Here is a 19459-nt window from a genome sequence, read left to right as displayed (position 1 = left end):
TACTTCTTTGAAAAATATTTTCCTGCTCATAAGAAACAAGCTGCTTTAGAGTCTCCCACATGCTTGGGGGAGGCTTCTCCAATTACTTAATGCTTTGCCTGATCATCCCTCAAAAAAATGAAATACTTGATATCTTTTATAATGGACTAACCGATGCTTCTAGGGACCATCTAAATAGTTGTGTTGGTTGTGTTTTCAGGGAACGAACTATTAAACATACTGAAGTACTATTGAATAATATATTGAGCAATGATAATGATTGGACTCTTCCTGAGCCAACTCCTAAGCCAACTCCAAAGAAGAGAGGTATTCTATTTCTCAGTCTTGAAGATATGCGATAAGCAAAGAAATCTATGAAAGATAAAGGTATTAAAGCATAAGATGTTAATAATTTACCACTTATTGAAGAAATACATAGTCTTGATAACCCGTCACGTGCAGTAGAGGCAAATTCTCTCCATAGATTTGATGAAGGTGATATTCCTCATAATAAGTCTGCTAGTCAATGCTTGGATGAATTCTATAACTTTATTGTTAAACAAGAAAATTTCAATGCTTATGTTAGTAGACAATCGAAACAAAATGCTTATATGCTTGAATGCTTGGGTTATTATATGTGTAGAGCTGTTAATGATCTCAAGTTTGTTAGTAAACATACTTCTGTGGTAAAAACTCAAGTAGAACAAGTTCTCAAAGCACAAAATGATTTGCTCAATGAGATGAATAATAAAATGAATGATCATGTTGTTAGAGTTATGACTAGAGGTGGTAAAATGACTCAGAAACCTTTGTATCCTAAAGGTCATCCTAAAAGAATTGAGCAAGACTCTTAGAGAATTAATACTGATGCACCTAGTCCTCCTAGTAATAAAAAGAAAAAGAAAAGTGATAGGACTTTGCATGCTTCTAGTGAACCTGTTGTAGACTGATGTTTGCTTGAACTACGTCGGTATTTCCCCAAAGTGGAACGGATGATGCAGCATAACAACGGTAGGTATTTCCCTCAGTGATGAGACCAAGGTTATCGAACCAGTTGGAGAACCATGCAACACTACGTGAATGGCACCTGCACACAAATAACAAATACTCGCAACCCAGCGTATTAAAGGGGTTGTCAATCCCTTTCGGGTAACGGCACCAAAAATTGGCAAGAGGACATGAGAAAGTTGTAATAAATTGATAGATAGATCGCACGAGAACGCGAGATAAAATAAATAAGAATAAATTGCAGCAAGGTATTTTTGTTCTAATAGATCTGAAAATAAAAGGCAAATAAAATAGATTGTGAAGGTAAATATAATAAAGAAGAGACCCGGGGGTCGTAGGTTTCACTAGTGGCTTCTCTCAAGAAAAATAGCAAGCGGTGGGTAAACAAATTACTGTTGGGAAATTGATAGAACTTCAAATAATCATGACGATATCCAGGCAATGATCATTATATATGCATCACGTCCAAGATTAGTAGATCGACTCCTACCTGCATCCACTACTATTACTCCACACATCGACCGCTATCCAACATGCATCTAGTGTATTAAGTTAATGGAGAAACAAAGTAATACAATAAGAACGATGACATGATGTAGACAAGATCTATTTATGTAGAAATAGACCCTACCTTATTATCCTTAATAGCAACGATACATACGTGTCAGTTCCCCTTCTGTCACTGGGATCAAGCACCGTAAGATCAAACTGTAACACCCCGGATGTAACTTTCCCTATTTGTACTCCAACTCTTGCCGTTTCCGGCGTTAAGTTATTTTATTTTCTTGGGTTCGGGTTTTTGTCTCCGTGTGTTGTTGTCATTGTCATGCATCTCATATCATGTCATCATGTGCATTGCATTTGCATACGTGTTCGTCTCATGCATTCGAGCATTTTCCCCGTTGTCCGTTTTGCATTCCGGTGCTTCGTTCTCCTCCGGTGGTCATTTCTAGCTTTCTTTCGTGTGTGGGGATTAAACATTTCCGGATTGGACCGAGACTTGCCAAGCGTCCTTAGTTTACTACCGGTAGACCGCCTGTCAAGTTTCGTATCATTTGGACTTCGTTTGATACTCCAACGGTTAACCGAGGGACCGAAAAGGCCTCGTGTGTGTTGCAGCCCAACACCCCTCCAATTTGGCCCAAAACCCACCAAACTCTGCTCCATGATCTAGAGCGTTCGATCACGATTGCGTGGCTGAAAACCGCACCTCATTTGGACTCTCCTAGCTCCCTCTATGCCTATTTAAAGAACCCCCGAAATCCGGATCTTCTCCTCCCCCGAAACCCTAGCTCCATTCGTCTTCGCGCGCGCCGGACAATTGCCCCGCCGACGGACACGTCCGCCGCACCCGTCCGCCGCCACGTGGCGCTCCACCATTGGTTCGCGCCGCCGCCCCACTTCGCCGCCTCCACCGCCAGCTCGACGCGGCCCGTGGCCGGCCCGCCCGTGCCCGCGCACGGGCCAGAGGAGCCCGACCCCGCCGCCTCGTCTCCTTGGCCGCGCCGCCGCCTCCCGGCTCGCCTCGACGGCCGCCGCCGCCGCCGCGCCATTGCCGGCCATCGCCGCCCGGCCGCGTCGCCCCGCCGCCGCCACCACCACCTCGTCGCCTCTGCTCCGGCGCCGGGCCGCCACCGCCCGTCCCCGGCCGCGCCGCTTCCTCCTCGCCGCCGGCGGAGCCCCGGCCTCCTCTCCCTCGACTTCCCTCGCCGGTGAACAGTGCACATCGCCGGAGCCACCTCGGGAAGCACGTGATCCAGATCTGGGACGAACCCTAGGGGTTGACCTATCTTTTTTTTCCTAAGTCCCCAGAATTTTTAATCCATATGCCCATGTTCGCGGCTCCATAACTTTGCATCCGTAGCTCCGATTCATGCATATAGCATATCAAAATGTTCATCTCAGAAAGTACATCATTTCATTCCATTGCATCATTTTCATTTGAGCTCATCTTGATGCCCGAAATGCTGTTAGAAGAGGGCTACTTGAGTTAATTATCAGATCTGCTACTCCGTTTAGCGCTTTTGTCATTTTTGCCATAATTTATGTGTGCATGATATGCCCGTGAGTTCTTCATATGTTTTGTTAAGGGTTTTGTCATCTATCCAGAGGTGCAACCCATGTATTTTTAGGATGTGTGTGGTGACTTGTGCAAGCTTGCAAAGTGGTGCACTTGCTAATTCTGTTTCCAGGGACTTAGTGATTTCACTAAGTCCTGGGATTGTTTGTCTCATGATGCCATATGTTCTTGTTGTTTCCTAGTGATCCGTGCCTCTTTTGAGGATGATCAGTAAGGGAGTTTTGTTAATATTGTAGTGCTCTATCCATCCATGTCTTTGTTTGCAATTATGGAGCACCCTAGCTTGAGTCAATCGAGCTCTACTTTTGCTTCGTTGCGAATCTGGGCAGATCGTCAACTTCTTTGCGATTTTGCCGATGTTATTGTAGTTGATCCGTGCATGCTATGCCATTGTTCTTGCCATGTATAGCTTGTATTTTGTGCCTTCTTAAGGGATGTATGCTTGTCTTTCCATGAATTGCACCGTGGTGAGTGCATCGAGCTCGTAAACATGCCTTCGTGAGTTATGTTTCAGCATGGCCCAGTTTTCACCAAGTCTGAAAACTGATTATGTTTTTGCTATGTTCGTGTGCTTGTTAGTATATTTTGTGATCCCTTTTGGCTCAAGGTCACTAAGGGACTTTTCTTAAGCTTGTTGAGTAGCTCCATGCCATGTCTTTCTTTGTCATGTTCAGGTCCTGTAGCATGTTGTTTTGTTGCTCCGAAGAGGGCTATATGATCTGAAATTCCAGACAAGTGTTAATTTTACTAAGTCTGAGATCTGTTTTACCATTTGCGTTTTTGCCATGCTTGTTTGAATCTGTTAATGGATGATTTGGCCGTAGCTCAGTGCTAGACTTTTGTTAAGCATCTTGAATTCTTCCCTGCCATGTATTTTGTTGTCATGTTTGGGTGCTGTAGCATGTTCATTGCATTGCATTTAGAGACCTACTTGCCGTAAATCGCAGACCGGTGTCATTTTTGAAATGCTTGCCATTTCCAAACCGTAACTCCGATTTCGGCGTTCTTTATATCGTTTTCAAGCGATTTCATCTCATCTTTCCAGTGGCACACTTGGATTTCCATGTTGAGGCCAGGTTCATGCATTTCCTGTCATACCTTGCATTTCGCATCCCGCATAGCATATCATCATTTCATCATATTGCTTGGCCTTGCACGTGGTTGATTGTATCCTTGTTGCTTGTTTATCTTATTTGGGTAGAGCCGGGAGACGAGTTCGCTAACGAGGAGCCCGTTGAGTTTGCTTTCGAGGATCCAGTCAACTCTGATAACTATGCAGGCAAGATGATCATACCCTCGAAATCACTACTATCTTTGCTATGCTAGTTTGCTCGCTCTTTTGCTATGCCATTGCTACGATGCCTACCACTTGCTTGCAAGCCTCCCAAATTGCCATGTCAAACCTCTAACCCACCATTGTCCTAGCACACCGTTGATTGGCTATGTTACCGCTTTGCTCAGCCCCCTCTTATAGCGTTGCTAGTTGCAGGTGAAGATTGGAGGCCGTTCCTTGTTGGAACATTTATTTAATTGTTGGGATATCATTATATTGCCTTGTTATATTAAATGCACCTATATACTTGGTAAAGGGTGGAAGGCTCGGCCACTCGCCTAGTGTTTTGTTCCACTCTTGCCGCCCTAGCTTCCGTCATATCGGTGTTATGTTCCCGGATTTTTGCGTTCCTTACGCGGTTGGGTTATAATGGGAACCCCTTAATAGTTCGCCTTGATTAAAGCTTTTCCAGCAATGCCCAACATTGGTTTTACCATTCGCCACCTAGCCTTTTCTTTCCCTTGGGTTCTGCAGACTCAAGGGTCATCTTATTTTACCCCCCCGGGCCAGTGCTCCTCTGAGTGTTGGTCCCACCGAGCGATGTCCGGGGCTACCAGGGGCAACTCTGGGCTGGCCTACCCGACGTCTGGCTCATCTGAGTGTGCCTTGAGAAAGAGATATGTGCAGCTCCTATCGGGATTTGTCGGCACATTCGGGCGGTGTTGCTGGTCTTGTTTTAACCTGTCGAAGTGTCTTGAATTACCAAGATACCGAGTCTGATCGGAATGTCTTGGGAGAAGGTCTATTCCTTCGTTGACCGTGAGAGCTTGTCATGGGCTAAGTTGGGACTCCCTTGCAGGGATTTGAACTTTCGAAAGCCGTGCCCGCGGTTATGGGCAGATGGGAATTTGTTAATGTCCGGTTGTAGATAACTTGAACCTTAATTAATTAAAATGAATCAACTGGGTGTGTTACCGTGATGGCCTCTTCTCGGCGGAGTCCGGGAAGTGGACACGGTGTTGGAGTAATGTTTGCGCAGGTTGCTCTCTAGTTTCTCGCTCGCGCTTTGCCTCCTCTTCTCGCTCTCCTTTGCGAATAAGTTAGCCATCATACTTGCTAGTCGCTTGCTGCAGCTCCACTCATATTTTACCTTGCCCTACCTATAAGCTTAAATAGTCTTGATCGTGAGGGTGCGAGATTGCTGAGTCCCTGTGGCTCACAGATTACTATCACACCAGATGCAGGGCCTGATGATTCCGCTCCAGGAGACGCGTATGAGCTCAAGTGGGAGTTCGACGAAGACTCTCAACGTTACTATGTTTCCTTTCCCGATGATCAGTAGTGGTGCCCAGTTGGGGGTGATTGGGACCGTGTCGCATGTTGGGTTCTCTTTTATTTTGGCGCCGTAGTCGGGCCATGAGTGTTTGGATGATGTAATGTTATTTATGTACTTGATTGACGTGGCGAGTGTAAGCCAACTATGTTGTCTCCCTTTTTATTATCATATTACATGGGATGTTGTGAAGATTGGCTAACTTGCGACATATGCCTTCAATGCGATTATGTCTCTAAGTCGTGCCTCGACACGTGGGAGCTATAGTCGCATCGAGGGTGTTACACAAACCCATCACAAAGCACCTCTTCCCATTGCAAGATAAATAGATCAAGTTGGTCAAACAAAACCCAAATATCGGAGAACAAAAATGAGGCTATAAGCAACCATGCATATAAGAGATCAAAAAAGACTCAAATTACTTTCATGGATAAAAAAGAGATAGATTTGATCATAAACTCAAAGTTCATCGGATCCCAACAAACACACCGCAAAAAGAGTTACATTATATGGATCTCCAAGAGACCATTATATTGAGAATCAAACGAGAGAGAGGAATCCATCTAGCTACTAACTACGGACCCAAATGTCTACAAAAAACTACTCACGCATCATCAGAGAGGCACCAATGGACATGATGAGCCCCTCCGTGATGATGTCTAGATTGGATCTGGTGTTTCTGGAACTTGCGGCGGCTGGAATTGATTTTCGTCGAATCCCCTAGGGTTTCTGGAATATTGGGGTACTTATAGAGCAAAGAGGCGGTTCGGGAGGCCACCAAGGTGGGCACAACCCACTTGGGCGCGCCTGGGGGCCCAGGCGCGCCCTGGTGGGTTGTGCCTCCCTCAGGGCACCCCCCGGGTGCTTCTCCATCCCATTGGGTGTCTTCTGGTCCATAAAAAATCCACAAAAAGTTTTGGTGTGTTTGGGCTCCGTTTGGTATTGATTTCCTGCGATGTAAAAAACATGCAAAAACAACAACTGGCACTTGGCACTATGTCAATAGGTTAGTACCAAAAATGATATAAAATGACTATAAAATGATTGTAAAACATCCAAGAATGATAATATAACATCATGGAAAATAAAAAAAAGTATAGATACGTTGGAGACGTATCATAGACACACCTGAAAATCCAAATGATATTTCTTTTTTTGATGCTGAAACACAATCAGGTGATGAACATGAGCCTAGTAATAATGTTAATGATGATGTTTATTTTGATGCTCAACCTAGTAATGATAATGATGTGGAGATAGAACTTGCTGTTGATCTTGATAATCCACAACCCACGGATAAAAGATATGATAAGAGAGACTTTGTTGCTAGGAAACATGGTAAAGAAAGAGAACCATGGGTTCAGAAACCCATGCCCTTTCCTCATAAACCATCCAAGAAAAAGGATGATGAAGAATTTGAGCGCTTTTTTGAAATGCTTAGACTTTTCTTTTTGTGTTTGCAGTTGACTGATATTCTGAAAGTGTCTCCTTATGCTAAGTATATGAAAGAAATTGTTACAAATAAAAGAAAGATACCAGAAGATGAAATTTCCACCATGCTTGCTAACTACTCCCTCCGTTCCTAAACATAAGTAGTTGTAGAGATTTCACTATGGACCACATACGAATGAAAATGAGTGAATCTACACTCTAAATGCATCTACATACATCTGTATGTGGTTCACAATGAAATCTCTACAAAGACTTATATTTAGGAACGGAGGGAGTATACATTTAAGGGTGGAATACCAAAGAAACTAGGATATCTAGGAATACCAACTATACCATGCTCCATTAAAAGAAACTATGTTAAAACTGCTTTATGTGATTTGGGAGCCGGTGTTAGTGTTATGCCTTTCTCTTTGTATCTAGACTTGATTTGAATAAGTTGACACCTACTAAAATCTCTTTGCGAATGGCTGATAAATCAACTGCTATGCCCATCGGTATTTGTGAGGATGTGCCTATTGTGGTTGCAAACGTTACTATCTTAACGGACTTTGTTATTCTTGATATTCCCGAGGGCGACAGTATGTCGATCATCCTTGGTAGACCCTTTTTGAATACTGCAGGGGCTGTTATTGATTGCAGCAAAGGCAATGTCACTTTTCATGTTAATGGTAATGAGCATACGGTACACTTTCTGAAGAAACAACCTCAAGTTAATAGCATGAATATTATTGGAAAAATTTCAACAATTGCTATTAGAAGTTTCAAATTCCCTATTCCCACTGTCAAAAGAAATGTGACATTCTTATTGTTGGGGACATGCATATCCGCGTTGAGGTAACCTAGTGTTATACGAAAATTCTCCGGTTTCATGTCATTCGAAAGAAGTTTGTTAATAAGACTTGATCAACCTTATTAATGGATTCCTTTTGATGGGCATGAGATGGATGAATTTAGTAAACACAACCTTTTGTACCCACCTTTTACTTTCTTTTATTTAGAATAAATAAAGCAAAAATACTATTATTTTCCTACTTTTTGAATTATCCGTGCAATAAAAAATGACTAGAAATAAAAGTTCTCCAAATGCCCTAAAAATTTAGTATGATTTTTTCTGGAATATATAAGAATTTTTGGCACTAAAAACACAGCAGGGGGTGCACTAGTGGTCCACAAGCCCACACGGGGCACCTACAGGGCTTGTGGGTCCCATGTGGGTCCCCCTCACTTATTCCAGCACCCATTCACTTCATCTTCCTCCAGAAACCCCCCCATTGCTCAAACCCGTGTTATTGCTCATTTTGCTACCATTTTTGATCTCCTTGCTCGGAGCTTTGTTTCTGAAACTGTTTCAGGAGATTGTTCATCGGTATGTGACTCCTCCAATGGTCCAATTAGTTTTTGTTCTAGTGCTTATATATTGCAAATTTTTGCTGCTGTGGTGACCTTCTTCTTGTGCTTGCATGTCAAATTTATATGGTCCAAAGTAGTTTTGTTGCATGATATAGCCTCTAGACACGTGTGATAGTAGTTGCTATCAATCTTATTGAGTTTTGTTCACTTTTATTTTGAGTCACTAAAAATTTCAGAAATTTTTCAGAAATAAAATGTTGAGGAAAGTGTTCCAAGGTGGTTCCTCAAAGAAGAAATCTCCAAGGCTCGCAATACGTGAGCCGGACCTTGAACCACCGAGGAAGGCTCAAGTGCAACCTTGCGAATGGTCGTCGGATCACTTCATGACTCATGCATGTTTCAAGGAGGAATTTAATATGTATGTACACAACGCCGGCCTGGCAGACTTCATGTCAGATAAGTGTTTACAGTATTACAACCTCACCGATTCCTTTGTGCGGAGATTTAAGTATTTAGTCCATCGCAATACGCATTCTGTTTTGTTTGATCTTTATGATAAATCATTTACCATGGACCTAGAAGATTTTAATGATGCATGCAAAATTCCACAATGGGGTACTTGTACCGAACCTCATAAATCTGATTGCTCTGAGTTCCTTGCTAGCATTACTGTAGACGAAAACAGGACCATAAACACAAGCCACTATAGGGAGCATTCACTTTCCTACATTACATGACTTTGCTCTCTTTGTGGGTAGATGTATTAATGGTAAACATGATCATGGCCACCTCTGTGCCTCTGATTTGAGTGTCCTCAAGAGTGCTGTAATGAATGATAAACAATTTAACTTGGGGGCTATCATTGCATGTCAATTACATAACAATGCTAAATATGGGGATTTCTTTGGTGGAATTTATGCCACCCGCTTAGCTAATTATCTTGGTGTCCCCATAAGAGAAAATGGTGCTTAGTTGCCACCTGCTTTCCTTGATTATAATGCTATGGTACGTTACCAGTTTCTTGAGAGGAACGAATAGTCCCTTCTATACCGACTAATCTTTGACAGGGAGCGCGTCTTCCGTATTACGCTTCCTGCTCCTGCCTTTGACTTTCAAGTAAAACGAAGATACTTCATAAGCAGAGAGGAGGTGGACGAGTATGAGAGAGCAGGGGAGGCCGCTCGCCTCCACGAGGCAGCCCTCCCAGCGGTAGCTGCCACAGCTTAGTACAACCCCAACTATGACTTTGGATACTATCCAGGCCAGCCATGGCCTTAGACCAACTTAGGGTAAAAGCCTAAGCTTGGGGAGTACATATTTCTCACCGACATTACATCCATTCCAGTTGTCGGTGTTCATCCTTTTTCATTGTATTATCCATGTTAGTTTACTTTTCTTGCTTTCTTCTTGTGTGTTTGAAAAACTTTTAGAAAATCCAAAAATTTAGCTCTCGCTTCTTTCTACCTTTCCTTTTAAGTTCGTTTAGTATTAGTATTAAAAGAAAACCCAAAGATATTTCTCGTTCTTCTTTTGCTTATTGGGACCTTTCCTGTGTAAATAGTTTTTCTCGTTCTTGTTTTTGCTTTCTCTAGAAAAACAAAAACTCCAAAAATATTTCAGTGTGTTTCTTTGAAATTCTTTTCTTTTCTTTGGGTCGGAAGGAGAAGACCATGATGAAAATGTTGAGTGGCTCTCATATGCATTATAGTTGATCCAACAGAGAGCCCATATTACCTTGTCATCTCCTTTGAATAAATGTTTGCAGATTCCAGTTTAGTCCAATGCACATGCACTCCTATTATTATCCACACCATTCGGTCGTGCAAGTGAAAGAAAATAATGATGATATTTGATGAAATGATTGAGATGGAGAAAAGCTGGTACGATCTGGACCTATTTTGTTTTTGTAAATATGAGTAGTTCATCGTTCTTGATTCAACCCATTATGAATGAGACATGTTTGCAATGATAATTAGAGATTATAGTTACTCATGCCATGCTTAATTAGCTAGGAGTGGATAATGGTTTATCTTGTGTGCCAACATGCTTTTAAAATGGTTATGATGTAGTATGGTAGGATGGTATCCTCCTTTGAATGATTCAAGTGGCTTGACTTGGCACATGTTCACGCATGTAGTTGAAACAAAAACAACATAGCCTCCACGATATTTATGTTCATGGTGATTTATATCCTACTCATGCCTGCACTCAATGTTGGTTAATCTCAATGCATGTTTATGACCATTGTCGCTCTCTAGTTGGTCGCTCCTTGATCTGTCTCCAACGTATCTATAATTTTTGATTGTTCCATGCTATTATATTATCCGTTTTGGATGTTTTATATGCATTAATATGTTATTTTATATTATTTTTGGGACTAACCTATTAACCTAGAGCCTACTGTCAGTTTAGGTTTTTTCCTTGTTTTTTTAGCTTCGCAGAAAAGGAATATGAAACGGAGTCCAAACGGAATAAAACTTTCGCGATGATTTTTCTTGGACCAAAAGACACCCAGGAGACTTGGAGTTCAAGTCAGAAGAGTCACGAGGCGGTGACAAGGGTGGAGGGCGCGCCCAGGGGGGCTCCCCCTACCTTGTGGGCCCCTCGTGACTCCCTTATCTGGTTCTTCCTCCTATATATTGACATATATTCCTAAACCTCCAGAAGCATCCACGAAAACACTTTTCCACCGCCGCAACCTTCTGTTCCCATGAGATCCCATCTTGGGGCCTTTTTCGGCATCCTGCCGGAGGGGAATTCGATCACGGAGGGCATCTACATCAACTCTATTGCCCTTCCGATGAAGCGTGAGTAGTTTACCTCAGACCTATGGGTCCATAGCTAGTAGTTAGATGGCTTCTTCTCTCTCCTTGATTCTCAATACCATGTTCTCCTTGATGTTCTTGGAGATCTATCCAATGTAATCTTCTTTTGCGGTCTGTTTGTCGAGATCCGATGAATTGTAGATTTATGATCAGATTATCTATGAATATTATTTGAATCTTCTCTGAATTCTTATATGCATGATTTGATATCTTTGTAATTCTCTTTGAATCATCGGTTTAGTTTGGCCAACTAGATTAGTTTTTCTTGCAATGGGAGAAGTGCTTAGCTTTGGGTTCAATCTTGCGGTGTCCTCACCCAGTGAGAAAGTAGGGGTAACGAGGCATGTATTGTATTGTTGCCATCTGTAGCGACCCGACCTCAGACGATCAAGCCTCTGTGTATCTGTGCCATCCCTGGATCGGTATGCTGGCACACACAGTACATCAATGTATATATCAAAGTGCAATCACATGTATAAATAACGTAAAACTGATATATACCTCATAAGTCTCAGCGGAAACAAACAATCGGGTGTGGAGTCCCATCAACACCATCGGCAAGTTGAGTGTAGACCGTAACCCTGTATCATAACTCTTACTCGTTGAGGAAATATCTGCAACATGAGACGTTGTAGCCGTGTAGGTCAGTACATTGAATGTATCGGCAAGATCACAATAAGAGAAAGCAGATTGATAAAACTATTCTATATGCAATATGGCTTTGTGGCTCCGGGTCTGAGTTTTGTTTGCGTAAAAGCTAGTTTTATTTTCCCTACAACAAAGGAATATCAGGAGTCTATACTACGGAGTTTTCTATCATGACATGGTTCCGCCAACCGATGTCTCATACCCAAATCATCATAAGTTGCCCACAATTAAATTATCAGTCTGGTGTTGAGAGTTTCGAGATAGATCCAAGTCCAGATGCTCAAGTTGTCTGTAACCGGGGACACGGCTAATCAATTAGGTTTTTAACCCTCTGCAGAGGTTTCTACACTTTACCCGCAAGATTCGATCCCTCTCTTTACATTCTCGCACTTCAGGGTGTTTGAGAACAAGATGACCGAATCATGGTCTTCCGAAGAGTTCCTCTGACCACTGTCCGGTGCTCATCCAATCCTACCGTAGTTCTACATCTGCTAGCACCGTCCCAGCCAAAGTCACAACTAAGGTCAACCAAGCCAGAGCCCATAGTGACTTGCGGTTGCACAGGTAAGCTTCCGGGCATGAAGTATTCTTCCGTCTCTTTGAGTCTGGGTGAAGCTTTCCGCAAGATTTCATGGCGCTTCTCCATGCATCCCGGCCAACCACTGGTTTCTCCAGGGTGCCCGTCAACCGTCCTTCACCCAGTAGTGTGTATTGAATTCTTGTCTCGAGTCTCGAAATCTTGAGGAGTCCTGAAGATGCGATCCTTGCCGATGCCATCATGAGGTTGTCGCCATTGACGTAGAGTCCTCCTTCTTCACACCACTCTCATGCACTCATACCAAACCCCGTCTACTATAGCGTAGCATTAAAACTATATAACGTCCCGGGCTTGATAACAGGGAGATGGGTTCCTACCTCATGCATTCTACTCAACTACAAGAAATCAATATCACTACTAGAGGAATTATTGAAAGGGTGCTACTACATGCAAATAAAACATAGGTATGAAAAACATGGTCAAAGTGAACTTGCCTGGTAAGTTGATGAAGAATAATAACAGTCTCAGAAACTTGATAAGACTATATGCAACTCTCCGATGAAATCTATAATAATAACATGGCATTCACATAAGCAATCATTCTACCACTCAAAATAACAATCAAAACAACAAAGAAACTCAATAATAAAACTCAAACAAAATCCAAATAAGCTTCAAATAAAACTAGAAAGAAAAACTACCAACGAAAATCTATGACTTTGCTACACGCATCTAACATAGTTTTGCCCTAAGTAAAAAACATAATAGCAATTAAGACACTAAACTAATAATTTAATAGAAAATAAAAAGTAAAACAACTAAGTTAACAGAAAGTAGTTTTCATAAAATTTTATTTGCAAAAAGAAACAAATAAAAAGCTTTTATAAACTCTAACTATGACCTATAGAAGTGTTCATACAAAACTAAGGAAAAAAATAAAATTTTAAAATAAAAAATAATTTTTTCTCCTGTTGTCTAACAGAAACACAACTAATTTTGTCAAAAGTGACAAAAATAAATAAGTTAAAACTAATAAAAACAATAAAGAAATGGCTAAAATAGAACTGTAAGTAAAACAGTACTGTTTTGCTAAAACCCTAATTTAAATTAACCTAGAAATAAAATACTAAATACTACTGGATAAACAAAGGTCCCAGAGACCAGGAGCAAAAAGAATCGGTCAAAAATAATATTCCTAACTCAAAATAGCTCAAATCTAGTGAGTTGAGCAAATTCATACAAACACAAATTTAAACTGCTCAAATGTGAAATAAAATTGAACTAACATAAACTTCATAAAATTTGTGATCCAAGGCAGTTGGAATCACTCAAAAATACCTCGTAGATAATTAACTATGGATTTTACAAGATTGAAACTATCCTGTTTTAAAAACAAAACGGAAAAAATGAACAGTATGTCGGATTTACTGTAGCAGTTCCGGTGATGGGGTCCTGGTGGAGCTCCGACGACGTCCTCCGGTGGCCCTCTGACGTCGGGGAAGGGACGGTCGGGGGCGGCAAAGCGGGGCGGAGCGAGTGGTGGGGTCCGTGGGTGGCAGGGATGGCCGGAGGTGGTGGGGCGGGGCGGTAATGGCGGCGGTGGTCCGGCGAACTCCGGCGAGGTGGCGCGGTAGTGTGGGGCGAGGAGAGGCGGCTCTAGGGGGCGGGAATGGGTGCGGGAGGTAGCCTTTTTATAGGGGGGAGGTCGGTTTGGAGGAGGGGGCAAGGGATTTCGCGAATCCCGCGATCTCCGGCAATGGCCGACGCGGCTGTGCTCGGGAACGAAATCCCGTTCGTGAGGAAGGAGATGATCTGGCACGATTGGGCCGGATTTGGCCCAAAACAAAAAATACCTTTCCTTTTTAAAAAGATTCCGCGAATAAAAATTATTTAAAAAAATAAAATATAGGAGTATTATATATCAAAACGATCAGAAAATTAAGCCCAATTTAATGGGATATTTTCCAAGGGCAAATAAAATACTTTTTGAAAAAAAATCATTTTTTTAAATTCAAACAAAAATCCAAATGACTTTCAAAACTCTATGAAAAAAATATTCCAACATTTTGGGGGTGTCATGTTACTCCCTCTCAACGCTTTTGTTTTAAGTGTTCTTTGTCAGAAAAGTTTTTTCTAAATAAAATTCAAATGCCACTTTGAGTTAAAAACAAAATTTAAATGACAAATTCAAATGAAATATTTCTTTACTTGCCACCCTCTTTCATTGAATAAATCACGAGGATCATTGAGTGGCATGAAGTTTGAAATATTTCCAAATTCAAATATTTTCAAACAGAAACATTTTTTTGGAAAGTCCTTTTATTCCCTCTCATTGAAAGCTTCAAAAGTTTTAAATTCCAATCAATTTTACTCAATCATTCAATCAAACAATCATATATTTTAATTATTATAACATTCCAAAATTTAGAATTTTGGGATGTTACAAACTACCACACTTAAAATGAATCTCGTCCTCGAGATTCGAAGAGGCTAGCAAGAAAAGGTTAGGGGCTGGGGGTCTTCTAGCAAATATTTTGGTCGGAAAGGTCAGGGGTGCTACCACGCTTAAAAGCAAGGTTAGGGTTCCAATAAACTCAGGTACTTCCTCTGGAGTGCCGACGATATCTGTCTCTTCACATATCTTACAATAGCTCCTTCATTAATGCTCTTCTGTCATAGGCATAGCGTTTTCCTCAAAATCTTGGATCGCTTCGTCAAAGATGAGGTTCGTCCGAGACTGGATCTTCTTAGCTGATAGGTCTGCGTCCATTCTAGACAACTATCGAAATACTCATGGTGGTCTACCATTAGTGATTTCTGCAGAAAAAGGGCCTTGGCTTCATTCTCACCGTATAATCTACGATTGGTGACAGCTGCCATGTACATGGGTTTATCATCATACCATTCTAAGGCTTAAGCAAGGCTTCAACGAGTGTCGTCACTTTACTATGGGTAAGTCTCTCAGATTTACCATTCCAAATATCAAGAGTGAATGATAATAGTAAGTCGGTATGGTGATCAATCCATTCCGCACCCAGATCATTACCCTGTATAAGGTTTAACGAATCTCGTATTTCTAACACTCGGGCATCCTCACAAGCTTTGCAGAAATTTCTCTTGTCCTCGAACTGGGTTCGGGTAAATCCATTGATTCTATAAGTTGAACAAAACATCTATCGTTCTTCACAATCTCAGGGTTTACGTAACATCCTATGTAACGTCTGCTGATCAAATCACAGATTCTTCCAGAATTCTTCCTTCAACAAGATTGTGCTTGTGCATTGGTCAAATCCTGGGCCTGTGGGTTATGGGTCCATTTCAGCACTTGCATAGTGTTAACTCATCCGTGGAGTTACAGTTGTTCCATATTCCAACATTACACCTCCTTTAAATCCAATAGTACTTCATTTTGTCATACTCTTTGGGTAACCATCATAATCAAACTCCAACTTATTTCGTCTGACTCCTTTCTATGGACCGTCATGAACAACACCTTTCTTTCTTCATTGATCTTGTGGCTTTACGAAGTACTACCACACTTAAAATGAAATGCACTAGTTCATCCATAAATCATATTATTTTCATATCAAATCTTTTATTACATCCTTAACCATTTTTCGCAAATCCAAATTCCAAAAAGGTACTTCATTACAAATGCCGCCATCCACATGGTTTGGTATGGTCAAGCATTACTTCCCACTTTATTCATTTTTCCTCCTTGAGGATCCTTCAGTCCCACTGGAATTGTGCGACATGATCCTTGAAATCTTCAATCTTCTGTTTCATCATGGTGGCCTTGAGCTTCATCTCCATCATCTCTGCATGCACTTCTCTTAGGTATTCTTGAGTATAACGGAGTCTTGCTTCAAGTATTTCTCCAATCTGGCGTATGGCTTCCATGGCTGCTTCACGAACAGCGTCGAAGAAAGTTTCTTGTGGTACACATGAGATGAAATAGTACTGCCCCATCATATTTGGGCAAACTCCTTTCATACGGTGGAGGTGTACCTCCACATACCAAAGTTCCACTCCCTTTTGCATGAAGGGGTAGCCTTTGTAGACTGCATCTCCTTCAAGGTGAATATGCTTCATCATGTCCTTCAGGATCTTCAGGTAATCATGATCACTTGTCAGGGTCATGATCGTCTCCGGGCCCTTAAGGAAAGACTCATAAAGGGTCGTCATCTGCAGTTGTAAAACAAAACTGGTGCTCAGAATAAGGTACATATCTCCTTGGGTACACATTCATATCATCCAAACAAAACTTCAAACTCAATTTCCAACATCCAGTTTATGCATCACAGCTCATTTTCTTCCATGTTCACCCAGAATATTAATTTCCAAGATAAAACATAACAACTCCTTAAAGCCTTTCAGCATATGACATATCAACTTTATTGAGTCATGAATTATTACAATTTCTGAGTAATCTATTACATAACTCAACCCCGCATTCTCATGAAAAAGTGTTTTCCATACTACCCTTATTACTGATATCAACATCTCCACTACTCAACTCCAGCTTTCTCATGATTTGAACAATCCCTAGCAAAATGTCCTGCTTCCTTGCAACGAAAACAAATAACTTCTGGCATGTCTCTAGGCTTCTTGCTGATGGTGCCTGCTCCTGGAGTTCCTTGCTTCCTTTCGAGACAATCATTGGCATAATGCCTGACGTCCTTACATTCAAAACAGATAATATGACTCTTGTCCCTCTTTGCATAAATTGGGTTGTTCTGAGGGTGTCTTTGTTTTCTCTTCCTGGTTTTCTTTGTTCTGATCAAACGTTCTATTCCCTGTGGATCAAACTCCACTTCTTCTGTCGGGAAGTATCCCAGATACTCTTTTCTTTCCTTGGTGCAATACTGTGAAAAATGTCCTTCTTCTCCACATGAATAACATGCATTGGAGTAAAATCTGTTGAGGCTTTCTCCATCAGGGTCTTCAACACTTTCCTTAATCACATGTTCTTTCGTAACTTCTCGGAGGGCTTCTTTCATTCCTTCTTCCTGCTTCTGAATAGTTTGTTGCACCGTGGGGTAAATGTGACACTGAGCTGGGTAGTGGGTGGTTCCTTCACACAAGAAACAAGTCACCTGACTAGTTGGGCATTCCTCAGCTGGGTGTTTCTCCTCACAATGAGGGCATCCATCCTTGTGTTTCTCCTGGGTGTGTCCTATTTCTCCGCAAATCTTGCAGGCACAAGGTTTATTTCTTGGGGTATCATGGTGCTTCCGGATAAGACGGGATCTTGTCAGAGTCTTCTTGAATTCTTCCCAAGTCCTTGCTCCATTCCATCCATGTATAGCTTGATGCATCTGCCACCATGTTGCAGCACTTCCTTCAAAGTACTGAAGGGTGTATGATACTTCATTCTTCCTTGAAACCAAATTGCTCCCGAAGTGATTCTCCATGTTCTGAATCCATAGCTCTGCCTCCGACTGGGTTTTCGGTCCAGAGAATACCAGTCCAACTTCATTCATCATCTACTGGGTCCAAGGGTTTTAGGGTGAGATAAGAGAGAGGTGGGAAGGGATACACACAATACAAATAATAGTTTTGAAGAAATGAGTTTTATTTTGTGGCTGTCAGAAAAAACATCAAACAAATGATAGCTCACAAATCCTCGCATCTAACGTAAGTGTATAACAGGGGTTTGGTCCTCTAACGGTCGAATAATTCTTCTGATTCTTCAAGTCGTCGGAGTCTTCAACTGGTGTAACTTCAACTCTTCTAATGCATGGTGAAATCCTCTTTACTCTAAAATGGTCATCGCTTGTCCGATATCTTGTCCTTCTTGGAGCGGCTTCAGTTGATCCTCCGTGTGGTCAAAAGGGAAGGGGTATATTCTAACTATTTAACGTAAGAGAGGATATTTGATAAAATCAGAAAAGATGAGAAGTAAGGGATGTTTTTTTTGAAAATAAATTTTTAGAGATTTCCTGTCCTGGGGCTTTCCGATTTCTAGGGTCACGTCCTACAGTCAACATGTGCTCTGATACCATATCTGTAGCGACCCGACCTCAGACGGTCAAGCCTCTGTGTATCTGTGCCATCCCTAGATCGGTATGCTGGCACACACAGTACATCCATGTATATATCAAAGTGCAATCACATGTATAAATAACGTAAAACTGATATATACCTCATAAGTCGTAGCGGAAACAAACAATCGGGTGTGGAGTCCCATCAACGCCATCGGCAAGTTGAGTGTAGACCGTAACCCTGTATCGTAACTCTTACTCGTCGAGGAAATATCCGCAACATGAGAAGTTGCAGCCGTGTAGGTCAGTACATTGAATGTACCGGCAAGATCACAATAAGAGAAAGCAGATTGATAAAACTATTCTATATGCAATACGGCTTTGTGGCTCTCGGTCTGAGTTTTGTTTGCGTAAAAGCTAGTTTTATTTCCCTAAAATAAAGGAATATCAGGAGTCTATACTACGTAGTTTTCTATCATGACATGGTTCCGCCAACCGATGTATCATACCCAAATCATCATAAGTTGCCCACAATTAAATTATTAGTCTGGTGTTGAGAGTTCTGAGATAGATCCAAGTCCAGATGCTCAAGTTGTCCGTAACCGGGGACACGGCTAATCGATTAGGTTTTTAACCCTCTGCAGAGGTTTGTACACTTTACCCACAAGATTCAATCCCTCTCTTTACATTCTCGCACTTTAGGGTGTTTAAGAACAAGATGACCGAATCATGGTCTTCCGAAGAGTTCCTCTGACCACTGTCCGGTGCTCATCCAATCCTACCGTAGTTCTACATCTGCTAGCACCGTCCCAGCTAGAGTCACAACTAAGGTCAACCAAGCCAGAGCCCATAGTGACTTGCGGTTGCACAGGTAAGCTTCCGGGCATGAAGTATTGTTCCGTCTCTTTGAGTATGGGTGAAGCTTTCCGCGAGATGTCATGGCGCTTCTCCATGCATCCCGGCCAACCACTAGTTTCTCTAGGGTGCCA

The sequence above is a fragment of the Triticum urartu genome, chromosome 5 (genome assembly GCF_003073215.2).
Source record: "Triticum urartu cultivar G1812 chromosome 5, Tu2.1, whole genome shotgun sequence".
NCBI lineage: Eukaryota > Viridiplantae > Streptophyta > Magnoliopsida > Poales > Poaceae > Triticum > Triticum urartu.
This window is presented reverse-complemented; position numbering follows the sequence as displayed.